Here is an 8,154-nt window from a genome sequence, read left to right as displayed (position 1 = left end):
TTTTAGGTGTTGTTTGTCAGGACACTGCTCTTCTCCAATATATACCATGGGGTCTTTTGCATCCACCTGGGAGGGCAGACGTGGTTTTACCTCTAATCTGAAAGACGTATTGTAACATCAACTTAGGTTCGATTGCGATAGAATCCATCACCAATAAATGATCATGGTGTTAACAACCAATAAGGAATACTTCTTGTGATTGATACCTCTGACTTTATCATAATTTGCTTCTGTCACTAATATAGCCTCATAGCCCTACTCCATATGTTGTACTGCTTGAAGGTCCCTGCATTACAAGTGCTCATATCATTTTCAGACATTTATATTACACAACAAATTTTTAAACAACTAATTACATATTTCTCACATTCTGATGATTAATTATTCAACCCTTGGAATCATATATCACGAAAGAATTTGTTCCTTATTTTGACTAAATTTAAAAACAAAGGGGCCAAAATTGCCCCTTTTTGAAGGCCTGTAGCGCTTCCGGGAGGCGCTAATGGAGCGACGAGGACTTTTCGCTCAGGGGCAGGTGGCAGATGCGACCCAGCTGGAATTGCCCCTGGGATGGCGGCGGCAAAAACGGGTTTGCGCTGCGACCCTTACTACTTGCCCTGGGCGACAGTGCACACGGCAATGACATCATCGGTGGGCATGCCAACACCTTATTGCCCATCGCTGATCCCTTTACGCCCTGCAGGAGAAATTGTCCCACTGGAGCGAGGTTGGTGCGGGTCGCAAAACTGTGGTGGCTGGGGTACCCCGGCCGTCGTTAAAGGGAAGGGCCTTGCACTGCAGCCACCATCTGTTTTTTTTTTGTCAGCCAACTTTGCAGTCGGCACGTCAATGGCGGACACAGGTTCGGCCGGGCATCCCCTCTTGGGTGACTGCAGAATTCGCAGCAGCCCTCATCTTTAAAAGAGGAGGGATGTTGCGACGCGTTAGCGTGACGCGGCACGTCCACGTCGCACTGACGCACCGTGCCCCGCTCCCACCTCCCTCCCGCCCCGAGAGCACCCGGGTGATTTTTTTTTAAGTTATAGTGCCCAATTCCGGGGCTCTTACGTCAGCCTACCGGCGGCCGAAAAAAAATCACTTAATTCAAATTAAGCGCCCCAACATGAGCACTGGGAAATTTCACCCTCATAAACTGTTGGGGGACATTTTAACTCCACCTGCCTGGGGAAAACATGTGGGAGCAGGTTAAATGGAGTTTGTGAATTGCCTGCCCTGCACTGATCCATTGTGATTTCAGGCCTATGAGGTGTCTGTCTAGGTAATCAGAAGTCTCATACATTTATGTAAATCGGAGTCTGATTTCGTCAATAGGATTCTAACAGCAATTGTGACTGCAAAAATGTGGTCACACCACCAAAGAGACCTTGCAATTAAGTTTAAAACTTTCCTTGGCGGGTCCAGGAGGAACTGGATTGCTCCTTTCTTTAGGCGCCATAAGGGAAGTGTGTCTTCACTCTCCCCCTCTTCCTGAACCATTGAACAACTTCCCCCTCAGCCCCCACCACCCCCCACTCCCATTCCTGCACTACTCGGCCTTTTGGCTAAGATCAAGTGTAGTATCTGTTCTTATCAGTTTAATATCCCCTATGGGGACATGATATTGAATTGATTTTTGGACAGGGAGCTGGATTAGGGGCATGCCCTGTCCACTCCATGCACCGACCTGATATTGCAATATTTCCAGGAACGGTGCAACTTCGCCTCTCGGCCTTTTGGCCTAAGATCAAATATATTGGCGCAAAGTGATCTTTGGCGTTAGAGTTGATCTGGAAAGAAATTGGATAATAAAAAAAAATAAAAAAAACCTTGGTCCCATTGAGCTACCTCTAGGGCACCTGACTTTCTGCCACTTCATGCAGACTTCCTGTTTAGATTAGGAAGTTGGCCAATTGCATTTTAACGAGGCTAGGTCATTAAAATGGGCTGGGTTTCCCGTTGTTGCTACCGAATGGATTGACCGCTCATGGGGCTGCTTTCTCTCCCAGGAGTTAAAATTCACAACTTGTATCCCGGCAGCTCCCTGTAAATGGAATGTAGGACCCAACAGTAAATAGTTTAAGGGGACACGCATACTGCCACCAGGAATTTCCTCGTGGGTCCTCCAGGTTGGCCACCGTAACTTCAGCAGAAAACACAAACACACTGCGTAAATGGGGTTTCCTCCATTTTTTCTGCTGCTTTGGAGACCCCACCACAGAGGAAATTCCTATCATACAAACTTGGCTTTGGCATGAAATGGATTCACCTTTTCACTGCGCTCAACTCCTGGGGGTAGGGGTGAGGGAGCATTTTGACTGTGCAATAGTGTAAAATGAGCGATACCGATTCATTAACCGTTATACATCTCCCTTGATTTTCATTTTCACTGAAATTAAAAGTGGGGGCGATGTACAATGGGTGGTTGATCTGATATTGCCCATTTTACATTATCAAAGTCAAAATTGCCCCCTGTAGTGTAAGGACAAAATCGAGTGTAGAGTGAAGCCGAGAGCTCTCAGTCCAATTTGTTCCAGTGTCAGTACAGACCCTGACCCTTGATTCATGCTGCATTTACACTGTAACTGCAGTCTCACTGCAAACCACTTAAACTGCTCATTTTATTAAGTCGATACTTTATTTTTTCAATAAATAGTGCACTATATGAATTCTGTTCATACTCATTTGAATCACAAAATGTGTTTTCTTTCAACATTGACTACATGCCTCTCTTCTAATTAATATAACTGATAAATGATCTTATATGGCACCAGCCTTGGGGCATATACTGAAGTTTGAATTATGTCAGTTTGCTGCAAAATTTTAAAAATTACATTTATGGTGGTCTCAAATGTTTACATTTGTTTAAGAACGTCAGTTTATTTTAGTTAGCTTTGGTGGAAATCTAATATATCTGCCAAACAGCCTTGAAACATATCCTGTTCTGAAGCTCAGAACAACAGTCTTGAGATACAGGGGTCTCCTATTTAAAACAAAAGCATGCAGGTTTGAGGGTGAGGAATAAAAAGTGAAGAACATTCTATCATCCATCATGAAGAGATCAGACAAAAGGTCCCTGTTATTTATTTTAAGCTTTCACATTTCAGAAGAGCTCTTTTTATTTATACTTTGACTGAACTCTGCCCATTTGACGTAGTTTACATGAGAACTCTCAGGGCAATGCAGCTGTCTGTTTCCATAATGTTCCACTTTATATTTTTATAAAAACCTTGCGAAAAGTAGTCTGGCTGTGAGGAAGGGCTAAACGATAATGGTACAGCAAGTAATGTAGTCTGGAGGGAAAAAAACAAACCAATAAAGGGTAACTCTGAACACTTGCTTAAATGTCTTTGGCCTTCATCCATTGGGCTTTTGTGTTTGAAAACCATCGTATTTTGACAGATTTTGAGCAAATCATGGCGGGGGGGCGGGGCGGGGGGGGCGGGGGAAGAAAGATTTTTTGCTCATGGAAAACCTTTGTGCACCACTAAACTGGTTAAAACACTTACATTAGATTTTGCTGAACCTGTGTGTAATAGTTTAACAAAGTCAGGATCTTAAAATTCAATGTCATGATGTGTGTATCGCTGGCATTTAATGTCTATTCCCAATTGCCCTGATTGTTTGATAGGCCACATCATTGCTGTGAAACTGGAGTCCTCATATAGGCCAAACCTGATAAGGCTGGCAGGTTTCTTTCCCTAAAGGACATTAGTGAACCAGTTAAGTCTTTATAACAATCCACCACACTCAAAGCAAGTGCATTGAGGCTCAGCGGGATCCTCACCAAGGCAGCTATTGGCTCACGGTGCATCCGCATTGATTCCCCGGACATAGCCTCCAATTCCAGGTGCTCATCTGCCTGTCTGTGAATAGGACTCATGGGCTGACTTACCCTCCATAGAGCTGGCCCCGAGCTTCCCCTCGCGCTGGGTGTTGCTGCAGGCCACTGGGGCCAGGAGCCTCAGCTTCATGTAACTCTGGGAAGACGGCCTCTTTCAGCGAGGTTGTCTCTCCATTCACTCCCAATGAGGAAGTGTCGAGCTGTGCCGACACTCTGCTCTCCACCTCCTCGTCCTCATCTTCCCCGTCATCTGAAGATGTCCCTGGATGGGCAGAGTGCCACTCTTCTGGCTCATCATTTATAAACACAAAGCAACAGAAGTACAACTATCAGCTGGGGAGGGGGCAGGAAGGCAAGAAGTAGGGGGCATCATTATTTTGCTTGCAACATGTTGTAAGGCATGTGGTGCCAAGGCTAAGGAGACTCACACAAAATGCCCATCTCATTCACATACCGTCACTGTCGAGCGGGAGCTCTGCCTCTCCGTCCTCCTGCACCATGACTGCAGCACCATGAGGGCGGGCACTCGCTCCTCCACCTTGGTGAGGTCCTGGAGGTAGGGCTCACCCTACGATGCAGCTCACTTACTTTGTGTGCATGTTTGACCTGCAATGACAAAAACAAAAAGTTGTTCGTGGCTGTATAAATGCTAGTGTGCCACATGTGTGTGCAGTAGGTTACTCGCCAGTAATATGAGGCATGGCCTGGTAGTCTTATAGAAGAGGTAGGTGTTATATATGCAGAATATAGATATACTCTCTGTGTAGTCACTGTATAGTGCATAAGATGGAAACTTGTTACCTGATGTACTATCAATAAGGTTTACACTGTGTATATACTAAGCTGGCACCACTAGAGGGTGCAACTGGCGGAGACTGGAGTTTCCTGACCCTGTGGCAGAGGCTGTCCACCAGAGGGCACTGCAGTGGGAGATCTGAGGGTCACCTGCATAGAGGTGCAGGGCCCAGTATAAAAGGCTGCTCACCATGCTTGTGCTCACTCTGGAGTTACAAATAAAGGACCAAGTTCACTACAGTTTGATTACAACACATTGTCTCATGGAGTCATTCATAAGTACATTACTGACATAACAACTGGCGATGAGAATATGGACTGTTATGCGATTATGGCTACCTTTGGCACACTAAAAGACTTCACAGAAGGTGATGAGTGGGATGCCTTCACGGAAAGGCTTGGGCAAGATTTTGTGGCAAACAACCCGGCAGGGAAGATGGACACATTGGCGGAGAAGTGCAAGGCTATACTGCTGACCTCGTCAGGGACTTTCTGGCACCCAAGAAAGCCAAGGATAAGATATACGATGAGCTGACTGAAATAATTTGTGACCATCTAAATCCAAAACAGAGCATCCTCACGGCCAGGCACAGATTCTGCACTCACTGCAGACCTGAGGGCCAGGAGATTGCAAAATATGCTGCTGACCTCAGGAGACTTGCGACACCATGTGATTTCAGCATGCACCTCAATGAAGCATTGCGAGACATCTTCGTTATGGGAATTGGCCACGAGGGCCTCCTTCACAAGCTATTATCTGCCGACACCACATTCAATCTGCAGAAGGCCATCAGCATCAGTCAGGTGATCATTATCTCGTCCTGCAGCACCGAGCAAATTATTCATCCGGTTAACTCAAACCTGGCAAGTACTGTACACAGAATGGTGCCTTTCACAGGAACGACTGTAGAACGTGGCTTTGCCCAGGGCAGAGAGCACAGAACTCAGGGTTCCAGAACTCAGAGTCCGCCGAGGGGTACTAATCGAGTAGCACCATGCTGGCGTTGCGGAGGAAACCAAAGGGCTCACAAGTGTCAGTTTGCTGAGTACATATGCAAAGCTTGTAACATGAAGGGCCACCTACAGCATATGTGTAAAAGAAATATGACTCACCGTCTAGCAGAGGAGTCGGTAGATGATTTTGAATCCAGTGGGGAGTATGATGATTTAACCAGAGACGCAGCTCAGCCCCAAGAAGAAGTGTATGGAGTGTATACTTGCACCACCGATTGTCCTCCAGTGAAGATGGAAGTTGAGATAAATGACGTTCCAGTCTTCATGGAAGTGGACACGGGAGCGAGCCAGTCAGTGATGAGCCAGGATGTCTTTGAGAGGCTATGGAACGAAAAACGAACCGAGCTGGTTCCAGTACAGGAAAAGTTGCGCGCCTACACCAAGGAGCTGATCCCAGTCCTTGGTAGTGTGGATGTAAGTGTAATCCATAATGGCGTGCTGCAAAATTTACCTCTGTGGATTGTTGCAGGTGATGGTCCAACACTACTTGGAAGAAGATTGATGGGGAAGATCCAGTGGAAATGGGAAGACCTCTTCACTCCAGCAATCAATGTCCCCCGTGCTCAGAGGCAGAGCAAAACCTCACCTTCACTTGGGCCAGGCACCAGTGAACAGACCAGCGCAGCACCTGAGGCACAGACCATCCAGCATGACTGTGTGGCAATGATATGACCGGAATGACCGAAAAATACCATCCCGGCTCCAGTGGCAGGACTCCTGGGGAGGAAGATCAAATTCACAGGCACTCTTCCAACTTTTGTGGCAGAATCACGGGAGAGAAGGATCAAGGCAGTCGACCTCAAGGACAGAGATAAGATAGCGTCCCTGCTGCAGTGAGGTGCAGCGTGGCTGAAAAAAATAATGCCACGGCAATACCACAAGGTGAAACGCTGAGGGACTAACATGTGGTGTCTAACAAATGATTTGATTGTGGTAAAGCCAATAGGTTCTCTTAAAGGAGACCTGCAACCAACTGAACTTAAAGAGACATTGTGTGCATGGCAATCAATGTAACGAACCGATTAAGATTGTGAACAAAATGTTGTTGCGAGATGTCGGTAATAGAGTGTCCCCAAAAGTAGCAAGCGAGCACATTCGGGAGGTTAAAGTCACTGATCCTGATGCCCTGCCCCAGATGTCCCCACAAGTTATAGGCCAGCAACCTCAGGAGGGTGAAGGTACTGATCCTGATACCCTGCCCCAGGTCTATCCCACTGCAGGCAGCCGATGGAACCATTCGCCACGGATCTGGAAACGAAAACGGTGCCAATACGCGCAGTCGGCCGCCGTTGCCCACCACCCGGGTGGAGACGGCGCAGCCCCCAGACCCAGTCGCTACCTCGGCCATGTCCGGGAGCGAAAGGTCAGAACCAACGAGTTCCCCAAACGGGACCATGAACAGTCAGGTTTCCAACACCGTTAGAAAGCAAGCAGAAGATTCTACAGACCTCAAAGGAGGACAGGGGGTCCACACACATCTTTGGCTCTGCCCACCTCTAGGCAACGGTAATGGCCCTGAGTCCTGGCTGGGTGAACATACCAAGCCCACCCCATTAGCAGGGACGCAGCGCCGCCATCATGACTAGGACCCCGTCCAATTGCTCTGGAACCAGTGTCCTCACATACCTGTACTGCTGCCTCAGTACTTACCATGACTGAACCATGAATGCAATCTACCCAATCCTGGCGCATGACCGCAAAGCATAATGAATGTAAGTCACTGAACCAAGGTGTCACGATACAAACTGTAACTTCCTTTCTTTGTACTTGCACTGTGTCTGATCCTGTATGTTAATGTAATGGGCCTGCTACAAGATCTCCCTGTGGTGGGGGGGTGTATGGAAATGGATGTATGTAGCCATGGACACACACAGAACCCACTGGAACCTCCACTGCATCATCGAACTATCCAAACTGGTAACCACTACCCAACGTTGTGGCAAAAGGACTTGGGGTTTAACATGGAGAGAGCCAAGCCAAAGCTCAGCCAAGGTGCAAGGGCTATTGGCACTTAAATCTGGGGAGAGCTAAGCCAGAGCACATAGTGCAAAGGTAATTGGCACAAAGGATTTCGGGGAGAGTGATGTTATATATGCAGACTATAGATATACTCTCTGTGTAGTCACTGTATAGTTGCATAAGATGGAGACTTGTTAACCTGATGTACTGTCAATAAGGTTTACACTGTGTATATACTAAGCTGGCACCACTAGAGGGTGCAACTGGCGGAGACTGGAGTTTCCTGACCCTGTGGCAGAGGTTATCCACCAGAGGGCACTGCAGTGGGAGACCTGAAGGTCACCTGCATAGAGGTGCAGAACCTAGTATAAAAGGCTGCTCACCATGCTTGTGCCTCTGGAGTTACGAATAAAGGACCAAGGTCACTACAGTTTGAGTACTACACATTGCCTCGTGGAGTCATTCATAAGTTCATTACAGACGCATCAGTAGTCACGACAAAGTCTTCAGATGTGTGAGACAGTGATTTTCACATGAAAGCATTG

At 47.1% G+C, this 8,154-nt stretch overlaps 1 pseudogene; it reads left to right on the top strand.

The window, feature by feature from the left end:
- The first annotated feature begins 1,542 nt into the window (after positions 1 to 1,542).
- Positions 1,543 to 1,721, top strand: LOC139275472 (U2 spliceosomal RNA; annotated as a pseudogene).
- The last annotated feature ends 6,433 nt before the right edge of the window (positions 1,722 to 8,154 follow it).

The sequence above is a fragment of the Pristiophorus japonicus genome, chromosome 10, assembly GCF_044704955.1.
Source record: "Pristiophorus japonicus isolate sPriJap1 chromosome 10, sPriJap1.hap1, whole genome shotgun sequence".
Classification (NCBI taxonomy): domain Eukaryota; kingdom Metazoa; phylum Chordata; class Chondrichthyes; family Pristiophoridae; genus Pristiophorus; species Pristiophorus japonicus.
This window is presented reverse-complemented; position numbering and strand designations above follow the sequence as displayed.